The sequence below is a fragment of the Chiloscyllium plagiosum genome, unplaced genomic scaffold (genome assembly GCF_037043375.1).
Source record: "Chiloscyllium plagiosum isolate Xiang-an unplaced genomic scaffold, Cpla_swu_hap1 HiC_scaffold_34, whole genome shotgun sequence".
Taxonomy (NCBI): Eukaryota; Metazoa; Chordata; class Chondrichthyes; order Orectolobiformes; family Hemiscylliidae; genus Chiloscyllium; species Chiloscyllium plagiosum.
Window position 1 is genome coordinate 6,540,840 of NW_028270172.1, and position 11,809 is coordinate 6,552,648.

Here is an 11,809-nt window from a genome sequence, read left to right on the forward strand (position 1 = left end):
ACGAGGGTGGAATCGAACTTGGATCCCTGGCGCCAAGAGGCAGCAGTGCTAACCACAGAGCCACCCACAGGTAGGAATAAGCTGGCCTTTATCCCAGCGTCAACAAGTATTTAGTTGTGTTGCCACAAGGATGAGTGCTAGGACCCCTGCTATTCACAGTATATCTGGTTGATTTAGAGGAGGGAACTAAATATAATATCTCCAACTTTGATGATGACACAAAGCTGGGTGAGCTGTGAGAAGGATGCAGAGATGCTTTAGTGTGATTTGGGCAGGCTTAGTGAGTGGGTACATATATGGCAGCTGCAGTATAATGTAAGGTTATTCACTTTGGTAGCAAAAACAAGAAGGGGGGATTATTACCAGAATGATAATACTTTGGGGAAAAAGGGGAGGTGCAACAACACCTGGGTGCCCTTGTGAACCAGTTGCTGAAGGGGAGTATGCAGGTAAAGCAGATGGTAAAGAAGGTAAATGGTACGTTAGTCTTTATGGTTAGAGGGTTCCAGTACAGGAGCAAGAATGTCTCACTGCAATTGCACATGCATCAGTAAGATCATACTGGAACATTTCATGTAGTTTTGGTCTCCTTATCTAAGGAAGGGTTTGTTTTTGGCGATGAAGGGCTGACTGTCAGGATTCTATGATTCTAACCTTTGTTTCCTGTCTGCCCACTAGTTCTCTATCTTTGTCTACACTTTATCAGACAGATCCCTGGATGGCAAATGTAAAGTATGAAGAGAGGTTGAATTCATTAGGACTATATTCACTGGAATTTGGAAGAATGAGGGGATTCTCATAGAAGCTTATAAAATTCTATCAGGACTAGACAGGGTAAGTGCAGGAAGGATGACTGGGGAACTCAGAACCAGAAACCACAGTATAAGCACGTGGGGTACTGTTTCATACTGAGATGAGGGGAAATGACTTTATTCATAGAGTGGGGGAATTCTCTGCCACAGAAAGTCGTTGAGGCCAAAACATTAAATGTTTTCAAGAAGAAGTTAGATATGCTTAGAGTCATAGAGCTGTACAGCGTGGAAACAGATTCTTTGGTTTAACTTAGCCATGCAGACCAGATATTCTCAATAAATCTAGTCCCATTTTCCAGCATTTGGCCCATATCCCTCTAACCTATTCGTGTACCCATCCAGATGCCTTTCAAATGTTGTAATTGTTGTTTCTTAGGATGAAAGAGATCAAAGATGATGGGGAGAAAACAGGAACTGGGTGCTGAATTGGATGACCAGCCATGATCATATTAAATGGCAGAACGGGCTTGAAGGGCCGAATGGCCGCCTCCTGCTCCAATTATCTATGCATGTTTGGGAGCAACACCACCTGGTTCACCAAACTCGACAGAAAGTGAGATTTTTTTTAAACAATCACTGTTTTCAAAGGCTACTCTCACTTGAAAAATGGTTGGTTGGTAAGTAAGTACAGATCTGGGGGTTGGTTAGCTGGGATGGCTGGTTTGTGATTCAGTCTAATAGCAACATCGTGAGTTCAAATCCTGTACCAGCTGAAGTTATCATGAATGAATATCTTCTTAATTGTGCACTTCACCTGAGACATGTGACTCTCAGATAAAACCATTGCCTGCTATTTCCCTCTGAGAGAGTAGGGTTTTTGTTACTTTACCATTTACAGAGGTGGAGACACTCAACAACCTGCCCTCCAATTAATTTTTAATCCATCTCCAAGCGGGAACCTAGAAATGTCCCTGATTTGTGCTGGAAGTGGCAGTAAATGGCTGGAAGTCTTAAGATTTTGTAGCTAAACCAATAACACCGGACCTAAAGCTCAGTTGCTGGACAGTGTAATCACAATTGGTCTTCAGCATTGAATAAAAAAAACCAAAAGACCTGCGGATGCTGTAAATCAGAAACAAAAACAGAAATTGCTGGAAAATCTCAGCAGGTCTGGCAGCATCTGTGGAAAGAAATAGAGTTAATGTTTCAGGTCGAGTGAAGAAGGGTCACTGAAACATTAACTCTGATTTCTCTCCACAGTTGCTGCCAGGCCTGCTGAGATTTTCCAGATATTTCTGTTTTTTGGCCTTCAATAGTGTTTGCACACCGAAAACAATGAACTCACTCCTATCACCAGCACTAATCCCTCCACCTCATTTCGAATAAGTGACATGGTCAAAAACAAATACCAGAAATTCAAGTTTATATTGATTAACTTCAAAGTGTATTAAGTTATAATCAAGTTAATTAGGATGGCATAGTGGTTAACACTGCAGTCTCACAGTGCCAGGGACCCCAGTTCAATTCCAGCATCAGGCAATTGTGTGGAGTTTGCACATTTTCCCTGTGTCTGCATGGGTTTCCTCTGGGTGCTCCAGTTTCCTCCCACAATCCAAAGATGTGCAGGTCAGGTGGATTGACCATGTTGAATTGCCTGTAGTGGTCGGTGCTCTAGTCAGAGGGAAATGAGTCTGGGTGGGTTACTCTTCAGAGGGTTGGTATGCATTTGTTGGGTCAAATGGCCTGTTTCCGCACTGTAGGGAGTGTCGTCTTAACTATTCAGATCAGTTTGGCAATTTTTCATCCATCTTCATTTGTTACTGGGTCAACAAGATAAATGTAAGTAATTAAACCAATAAAGCCTACACAGTGCAATACCAGATAGCTCAAGTGATTCAGATTAATGCTTAGGGATGTGCGCTGAGCATTCTCAATTTGGGTCGAAAAAATGTTGTGTAAAATAATGCTAGGCATCTGACTGAACCATGTTATTGCAAAGGAAATTAGGTTTACCATAAAATAGCCTGATGACTAGAGACTTGTAGATGCTGGGACGCTTCTAAAAATTTTAAGACTTAGAACCGTGAATCACTTTCAGAGTAATAATGGATTAGTCACTATTGATGCAATTTCACCCTCCTCCTGCTTTTCATTACCCTGGTGTGTGAGCTTGTCTTAGTGGTGTTACTGTGATTCTTGTCTTTTATCTGTCACTTTACAAAAAAGTTTGCTTCCTGCTGTTTGGGAATCTTAATCACCAACCGGAAGAAAAATCGTTGAAAAGTCAAGCTGCTGACTGCTTTTCAGTTGTTCATTGGAATTCGTCAAGAGTTTTGCTTCTCATCATCTGACTACTGCATATTTCTAGCCCGCTGCTTCGGAACAGGTTGTCGAAACTGTCTTTATATTTTGAAAACAAGCAAAGCCAATTGATTTCGTACTACACGAACAAAATATCCATGTCCTGGGGTTTTTCTGAATGCTTTAGTTCAATCGTGTGTTTAGTTTATTGTGTGGCAAGTTCTGACAACCTCTCTCTGACAGAAATTATGTCCATTTTCTTCAAGATAGCTACCGGAAAACCGTCCATCTGTCTCACTTCAGTTTATTTCTGTTGAACTTTTTTTGTTTTTCAGTAGAAATTATAGGTTTCAAGCAAGTACAATAAATATATTGAATCATAATGTTGCATATTTAATGTTGTGTAACATTTGATTAGACCCTTTGTACAGTCATTTCCTAATAATTTGAGCATATCAGACAGCATCTTCTAAACGAGATGGAAATGTGTTGCTGGAGAAGCGCAGCAGGTCAGGCAGCATCTAGGGAACAGGAGAATCGACGTTTCGGGCATTAGCCCTTCTTCAGGAATGAGGAAAGTTTGTCCAGCAGGCTAAGATAAAAGATAGGGAGGAGGGACTTGGGGGAGGGGCGTCGGAAATGTGATAGGTGGAAAAAGGTCAAGGTGAGGGTGATAGGACAGATTGGGGTGGGGGCGGAGAGGTCGGGAAGAAGATTGCAGGTTAGGGAGGCGGTGCTGAATTTGATGGATTTGACTCTAAACCACAACTAGTACCATCTAAAAGGAAGGCTGTTATGGCATAATGATAATGTCCATAGCTTTAAGCTAGAAAACCCAGATTCAAATCCCACCTCATTACATCTCAACAGGTTGGTTTAAAATACCTACTACTGTCTAGTAGGACAGGGGACGCAGAGAGACAGGAACATAATCCCCTGCAAGTTCCCCTCCAACCCTCTCAGCATGCTGACTTGGAAATACATTACCATTCCTTCATTGTTGCTGGGTCAAAATCTTGGAATTCCCTCCCTTATAGCATGATTGGTGTTACTATATACCAATAAATGCAACTGTTCAAGATGGCAGCTCATCACCATCTTCTCAAGAGCACCTGGGATGGAAAATAAATGCTGACCCAGCCTGCGACACCCACATCCCATGAGTGAACTTTTTAAAACGTTTTTCGCCCAAGTCGAAGATGCGTGTCCTAAGTATAGCTTCTTGGAATAATTTCCCTCGCTTGGACGGAGAGTTGGTCATTTGGCTTACAAAGTGTAATCTTCATTGGTAGATCTCATTGTACAGAAAATTTAAAAAATTCAGTGAAGGGCAACTTGCAGTTGGTGGAATATTTGAGTATCTGAAAACAATTTGACTGAACAATCAAACATTGAAGAATCGCCCGGTGTAACAGAGATTGGAATTTGCCTCACTTTCTGAAACCATTCATTTTGCTAAAAGTTGCGAACTGTTATTCAGGATATTTAGAAATGGAAGTATATATCTTGTTCCAGAAGCAATTTATTTTCACTGAAGTTCTGCTCATTTTCTTTATGTTCCCAGTTTGCCCCAGCGAGAAAACAGGTAGTTTGATGAATTGTCAATCTTGTCTCAATAGCAACTGTTCACCTCCGAGTTGGATTCTTGTAACTTTTAGCCTTACTCTGGAACTTGAGGAGGTATTCCAGGTAGATAATTCAATGCTCAACTGAAACAACGTTATATTGTTGGAAACATCACTATTTTCCGATGAGGAGCCAAGCCAGGATTTTGACTGCCATCTAAAATGAACATAAAAGCTCACATGGTCCATAAATAAGACAGGTAACAAATGCTTTGGTCACATCTCCAGCTAGGCAAAAACATCATCCATACCTTCCATGCTCAAACAACAAAATGAATAATCCATCAATAAAAATTGCTAAAAGCTAGCTTGTCTGACTATTAGTTAATTGCCATATGAGACTGTTATGTGCAAATTAGTTCATGCATTTGTCTGCATTAAGTCAGTGAACACACTTCAAAATGTATTTCATTGGCTACGTGGCACTTTGGGATGCACAGAGAATGTGGAAGATGATATATAAAAGATTTTCCATACATTCAACAATGTTATTTTGAATGAAGCGCATTCAGGAGTCAGGACAGGGTTCTTGATCCAAATCTCTCATTTCTAAATTTTCCTTCTCCTGTGTGAAAGGTGTTGCATGAGGTGTGCAAGCTCACTATGCGACATTGCAATGCAACACCCTACACTACACTGCAATACACTAACCTAACCTACCCTACACAACACTGCAATACAGTACCCTAATCTACCCTACATTACACTGCACTACACCACCCTAATCTACACTACATTACACTGCAATACACTACACTACACTACTCTAATCTACCCGACACCACACTGCAATACACTACCATAATCTACCCTACACCACACTGCAATACACTACCATAATCTACCCTACACCACACTGCAATACACTACCATAATCTCGGAGAAAGTGAGACTGCAGATGCTGGAGACCAGAGTTGAGAAGTGTAGTGCTGGAAAAGCGCAGCAGGCCAGGCAGCATCCGAGGATGCTGCCTGGCCTGCTGCGCTTTTCCAGCACCACACCACCATAATCTACCCTACACTACTCTGCAATATAATACCCTGCAATACACTACCCCAAACTCTACTACATTACACTACCCTAATCCACCCTACACTGCACTACACTGCAATACACCACTCCATAATACACTACACTACACTACCCTAATCTACTCTACACTACACTGCAATACACTACCCTAATCTACCCTACACTACACTGCAATATACTACCCCAATCTACACTACACTGCACTGCAATATAATAGCTGAAAATGTGTTGCTGGAAAAGCGCAGCAGGTCAGGCAGCATCCAGGGAACAGGAGAATCGCCGTTTCGAGCATAAGACCTTCTTCAGGAATGAGGAAAGTTTGTCCAGCAGGCTAAGATAAAAGGTAGGGAGGAGGGACTTGGGGGAGGGGCTTCGGAAATGTGATAGGTGGAAAGAGGTCAAGGTGAGGGTGATAGGTCAGACTGGGGTGGGGGCGGAGAGGTCGGGAAGAAGATTGCAGGTTAGGAAGGCGGTGCTGAATTCGATGGATTAGACTGAGACAAGGTGGGGGGAGGGGAAATGAGGAAACTGGTGAAATCTGAGTTCATCCCTTGTGGTTGGAGGGTTCCTAGGCGGAAGATGAGGCGCTCTTCCTCCAACCGTTGTTTTGTTGTGGTCTGGCGATGGAGGAGTCCAAAGACCTGCATATCCTTGGTAGAGTGGGAGGGGGAATTGAAATGTTGAGCCACAGGGTGGTTGGGTTGGTTGGTCCGGGTGTCCCAGAGGTGTTGGGGAGACAGGCCGGCTACTTGCGGAGCGTTTCAGAGAACACCTCTGGGACACCCGGACCAACCAACCCAACCACCCTGTGGCTCAACATTTCAATTCCCCCTCCCACTCTACCAAGGATATGCAGGTCTTTGGACTCCTCCATCGCCAGACCACAACAAAACAACGGTTGGAGGAAGAGCGCCTCATCTCTGATCTCCAGCATCTGCAGACCTCACTTTCTCCTCACTGCAATATAATACCCCACACTACACAACCCCACCCTACACAACACTACAATACACTACCCTAATCTATCCTATACTACACTGCACTATACTACCCTAATCTACCCTTCACTACACTGCACCAAAATCCACAAACCTGACTGCCCCGGCCGACCCATTGTCTCAGCCTGCTCCTGCCCCACCGAACGCATCTCTGCATACCTCGACACGGTCCTGTCCCCCTTAGTCCAAGAACTCCCCACCTACGTTCAGGACACCACCCACGCCCTCCACCTCCTCCATGATTTTCGCTTCCCCGGTCCCCAACGCCTTATCTTCACCATGGACATCCAGTCCCTGTACACCTCCATCCCCCATCACGAAGGACTTAAAGCCCTCCGCTTCTTCCTTTCCCGCCATACCAACCAGTACCCTTCCACCGACACCCTCCTTCGACTGACTGAACTGGTCCTCACCCTGAACAACTTCTCTTTCCAATCCTCCCACTTCCTCCAAACCAAAGGAGTAGCCATGGGCACCCGCATGGACCCCAGCTATGTCTGCCTCTTCGTAAGATATGTGGAACAGTCCATCTTCCGCAGCTACACTGGCACCACCCCCCACCTTTTCCTCCGCTACATCGATGACTGTATCGGCGCTGCCTCGTGCTCCCACGAGGAGGTTGAACAGTTCATCCACTTTACCAACACCTTCCACCCCGACCTCAAATTTACCTCAGACTCCTCCCTCCCCTTCCTAGACCTTTCCATTTCTATCTCGGGTGACCGAATCGACACGGACATCTACTATAAACTGACCGACTCTCACAGCTACCTAGACTACACCTCCTCCCACCCTGCCCCCTGTAAAACGGCATCCCATATTCCCAATTCCTTCGTCTCCGCCGCATCTGCTCCCAGGAGGACCAGTTCCAAAACCGTACAACCCAGATGGCCTCCTTCTTCAAGGACCGCAATTTCCCGCCAGACGTAGTCAACGATGCCCTCCACCGCATCTCTTCCACTTCCCGCTCCTCCGCCCTTGAGCCCCGCCCCTCCAATCGCCACCAGGACAGAACCCCACTGGTCCTCACCTACCACCCCACCAACCTCCATGTACAACGTATCATCCGCCGTCATTTCCGCCACCTCCAAACGGACCCCACCACCAGGGATATATTTCCCTCCCCTCCCCTATCAGCGTTCCGAAAAGACCACTCCCTCCGTGACTCCCTCGTCAGGTCCACTCCCACCACCAACCCAACCTCCACTCCCAGCACCTTCCCCTGCAACCGCAAGAAATGCAAAACTTGCGCCCACACCTCCCCCCTTACTTCCCTCCAAGGCCCCAAGGGACACTTCCATATCCGCCACAAATTCACCTGGACCTCCACACACATCATCTATTGCATCCGCTGCACCCGATGTGGCCTCCTCTATATTGGGGAGACAGGCTGCCTACTTGCGGAACGTTTCAGAGAACACCTCTGGGACACCCGGACCAACCAACCCAACCACCCCGTAGCCCAACACTTTAACTCTCCCTCCCACTCCACCAAGGACATGCAGGTCCTTGGACTCCTCCATCGCCAGACCATGGCAACACGACGGTTGGAGGAAGAGCGCCTCATCTTCTGCCTGGGAACCCTCCAACCACAAGGGATGAACTCAGATTTCTCCAGTTTCCTCATTTCCCCTCCCCCCACCTTGTCTCAGTCAAATCCCTCGAACTCAACACCGCCTTCCTAACCTGCAATCTTCTTCCTGACCTCTCCACCCTCACCCCACTCCGGCCTATCACCCTCACCTTGACCTCCTTCCACCTATCGCAATTCCAACGCCCCTCCCCCAAGTCCCTCCTCCCTACCTTTTATCTTAGCCTGCTGGACACACTTTCCTCATTCCTGAAGAAGGGCTTATGCCCGAAACGTCAATTCTCCTGCTCCTTGGATGCTGCCTGACCTGCTGCGCTTTTCCAGCAACACATTTTCAGCACTACACTACACTACCCTAATCTACCCTACACAACACTGCAGTACACTACCCTATTCTACCCTACACTACACTGCAATACACTACCCCAATCTACACTACACTGCTCTGCAATATAATACCCCACACTACACAACCCCACCCTACACAACACTGCAATATACTACCCTAATCTATCCTACACTACACTGCACTATACTACCCTAATCTACCCTACACTACACTGCAATACACTACCCCACACAACACTACACTACACTACCCTAATCTACCATACACTGCAATACACTACCCTAATCTACCCTACACAACACTGCAATACACTACCCTATTCTACCCTACACAACACTGCAATACACTACACTGCACTGCAATATAATACCCCACACTACACAACCCCACACTACACAACACTGCACTTGGTGACCCTACACTGCTCGACACTGTAATACACTACCCTACCCTGCAATATATGACCCTAACCTATCCTACACAACACTGCAGTACACTACCCCACACTACACAACACTGCAATGTGCTATCCTAGGAGAAAGTGAGGACTGCAGATGCTGGAGATCAGAGTCGAACTGTGTGATGCTGGAAAAGCACAGCCGGTCAGGCAGCATCCGAGGAGCAGGAGAATCAACGTTTCAACAATAAACCCTTTGACAGGAAAAAGGCTTATGGGGCAAGAGGCTTGAGAGATAAATGGTAGGAGGGTGGAGCTGGGAGTAAGGTAACTGGGAATGCGATAGGTAGATGGAAGTGGCAGAAACGGTGATAGGTCAGAGAGGAGGGTGGAGCAGATAGGTGGGAAGGAATTTGGACAGGGAGGACAGGTCAAGAGGGCGGTGCTGAATTGGGAGGTTGGGACTGGAATAAGGTGGGGGAGGGGAAATGGGAAAACAGGTGGTCGGGATATTTTCCCTGCCCATCCCTTCTGCATTTCAGAGACCAATGCCTCCGCAACTCCCTTGTCAGGTCCATGCCCCCCCACCAACCCACCCTCCCCTCCCAGCAACTACCCCTGCCATCACAAGAAATGCAAGACCTGCACCCACACCTCCCCCCTCACTTCTGTCCAAGGCCCCAAAGGATCCTTCCACATCTGACAGAAATTTAACTGTACTTCCACACATGCCATCTACTGCATCCCGTTGCACCCAATGTGGTCTCCACTATATCGGGGAGACAGGTCGTCAACTTGCGGAACACTTCAGAGAACATCTCTGGGACACCCACACCAAATAACCTCACCACCCCATAGACCGCCCCTTTAACTCCTCCACCCACTCCGCCAAGAACATGCAGGTCCTGGACCTCCTATATCGCCAAACCTTAACCACCCGACACCTGGAGGAAGAATGCCTCATCTTCCATCTTGGGACCCTCCAACCACTAGGGATCAATGTGGATTTCTCTTCCCCTCATCTTATCCATGTCCCAACCTCCCAAATCAGCACCGCCCTGTTGACCTATCCTACCTGTCCAACTTTCTTTCCACCTATCTGCTCCACCCTCCACTCTGACCTATCATTTTGATGCTCACCTCCATCTACCTATTTCATTCTCAGCTACCTTCCCTCAGCACCACCCCCTCCCATTTAACCCACAAGCCTCATTCCTGATGAAGGGCTTATATCCAAAACATCGACTCCTCCCCTCAGATGCCTCACCGGCTGTGCTTTTCTAGTGCCACACTCTTTGAAAATACTATCCTACTCTACCCTACACTATTCTGCAATACACAATACGACATCATACAACACTGCAATACAACAGGCGGAAGCTGGAGATCTGAGTCAAGATTAGACGGGTGCTGGAAAAAAAACAATAGGTTAGGCAGCATCCAAGGAGCAGGAAAATTGACATTTCGGCAAATGCCCTTCCTCAAGAAATGCTCAGATGCTGCCTGACCTGCTGTGCTTTTGCTACATCATTGCAATACATTACCTTACACTACACAACACTGCAATACACTACCCTAACCTACAATAAACTCCACTGCAACATACAACCTGAAACTACTCAACCTACCCTACACATAATTTGGAGATACCAGTATTGGACTGTGGTAGACAAAGTTAAAAATCGCACAACACCAGGTTATAGTCCAACAGGTTTAATTGGAAGCACACTAGCTTTTGGAGCGTCGCTCCTTCATCAGGCGGTATTGGTGGGCACAATTTTACCAAACACTGCAATGCACTAACCTAAAGTACACAACACTCTAATACACTACCCTACTCCACACTAAACAACACTGCAATAAACTAACCTATGGCACATTACATTACCCTACACAACAATGCAATGCACTACCCTAAACTACACAACACTGAAATACACTACACTACCCTACCCTACACAACACTGCAATATACTATCCTAAACTACACAACACTGAAATACACACCCTACCCGGCACTACACAACACTGCAATAAACTATCCTGCACTACATGACTCAACACTGCAATGAACTACCCTGCACTACACAACACATCACTGCAATAAACTACCTTACATTGCACAACAATACATTACACTACCGGACCCTATACTATACTGCACTACACTAAACTGTAATACACTACTCTACACAACATAACACTGCAATACATTGCCTATCCTATCCTACACAACATCTCAATACACAACTCTACACTTCACTACACTGCAATCCACTTCCTTACCTGGCCATACACAGCACTGCAATACACTACCCTAAACAACATAACACTGCATAATACTACCCTACCCTCCACTACACAGCAGTACACGACCCTACCCTACAGTAGACTGCAATGCACTATCCTACCTTACACTACCCTGCACTACACTACCCTGCACTACACTACCCTGCACTACACTACCCTGCACTACACTACCCAACTGTACCCTACACAGTACTGCGTTACATTACCCTACACTACCCTATACTATACTGTAATACACTACCCCACACTACAGTACACTGCAATACACTACTCTAAACTACACTACATCACAATCCACTACCCCACCCTACACTACACAGCTGCAGTACACTATCACACACTGCACTACCCTACAATATACAACACTGCAATACACTACCCTACCCTACACAACACTGCAATACACTAACTTAAGCCACAGTACACTGCAATACACTACCGTATTCACACTATA